Below are 1,834 nucleotides of genomic sequence, written 5' to 3' on the forward strand. Positions count from 1 at the left end.
CAGACAGACAGACAGACAGACAGACAGACAGACAGACAGACAGACGGACAGACAGACAGACAGACAGACACAAACAGACAGGCTTAGACATGATTAATAGATAGATATATTTGAATGTGTGGGTTTAAAGTAAACTTTAGCCCTCAATTGGGAACTAATTTGTCCTAGCGTGTACATCCGGGGGTTCTGGGATAAAGACTCGTCATGTGATAAAGAATCTTTGAACCTATTTTAAAAATGGAGAAGGAGGTCAAAATTTACTTTTACCATTGTGTGTGAGTCAAAAGCTTTTTTTTTTTTTACCTCGCCGGACTTTCTGTTCTGTCCCCAAACCTCTCCCCACAGTCTCGACTCTGTTTGCATCCTGTTCTGGTTCTTTGTCTCCGCGCTTGTTGCGTCAATACTTTTTCCTTTTCCACCTGTTGTCTGTGTCTGTCGATACATCATTTTAAACCATTCCCCTCTGCCGACACGTCTTTGTAAAGGATGGCAATGCCTCGGAGTCAAAAGCTTCCATCTGCAAGAAGAGCGTAATAAAGATATCGTCTTTTTGACACTTGTCCCGGGGCATATATGCGCTCATTCGCTGATGGGCGGGGCCAATTGTCACATTAAAAAACGTGTCATCGGTCAAACGATTTGACAGGTGAGTTTCTCTTGTTCTTCTGTCAAAAGACCACGGTTAGCTTGATGTAACGGTGGGATATTTTACTACCAGCCTCAAGCACTCAATAAAAAAAGGCAATGATTACTCAGATTGAGGTTTGAGTTTGAGGATGTACTGAAGAAAAGTTTGTAGACACTTTTTTTTGGTAATGCAGAACCGGCACCAAATCAACAAGGCCAAAAAATGTGGACATTCAAAAGAAACTAACATGTAAGCTAAGAAATTTCGTGATACGTTTGCGTAAGAAGGAGAGGGGAAAGTAGATGAAACCCAAGAAAAGTGAAAAACTTTGCCGATAAAGTCTTCGAGTGCCGCAGACTGCAAGGACAGACAAAAACGAGCTTGACGCCTGTATGTGAACTGCTATTTCGTTACCCAGAGTAACAAACTTTAATCTGCTCAGTACCTAGTTTGAGAAGTTTAACGTAAAACATTTTGAAGTTTCACAGCATTTCACCAGCGTGAACAATTACTTTTAGTTTCCTTAGAGTTACAAAGCTCTATCTGCTCAGTACCTAGTTTTGAGAAATTTTAAGTCAAACATTTTGAGTGTCAAAACATGTCATTCTTTTTCTAATGTACTTCTTTGTATATCTTAAAAATTGTTCCGAAAAATGTTACGATTTTGATAGAGCAGAAAGAACATTTGGTTTCTAACCTCATGATCTTACTAACTCAAAACGGCCAAAAATGCCAGATAGAACTTTGTAATTTTAAGGTAGCGATTTGTTGATGATTATGCACCGCTTGCTTGGGAAGAACCCAAAATGCAAAACTGTTGTAGATTTTTTTTATCGTTTCAAATGCATGTGAGACCCTTGGACTCACAATAAGCACAGCTAGGACAGAAGTGCTCTTCCACCCTGTCCTTCATGATACGCAGACCCTCCCTCCCGAAATCAAAATACACGAAAGGACTCTAAACAATAAACATTGATAACTTCAAATATCTAGGTATTTCACCGTCTTCAAATGGTTCCCATCAATTCAGAACTAACTTTAGATTAGAAAATTCAGGGCAAGGGTTTGGGACTTCCGTTGCCTTCGTACAGAGACAAAGTTGAGAGTCTACAATGCTGTGTACTTGAAAGAGAACGAAGCACAGAGAGGTGGGGAAGGGAGACAGGGGGAATGGGAGAGAGAAAGAAAGAGAGAGAGGGAGAGAGA

This window comes from Aplysia californica, unplaced genomic scaffold (assembly GCF_000002075.1).
Source record: "Aplysia californica isolate F4 #8 unplaced genomic scaffold, AplCal3.0 scaffold00761, whole genome shotgun sequence".
In the NCBI taxonomy this organism is placed as follows: Eukaryota; Metazoa; Mollusca; class Gastropoda; order Aplysiida; family Aplysiidae; genus Aplysia; species Aplysia californica.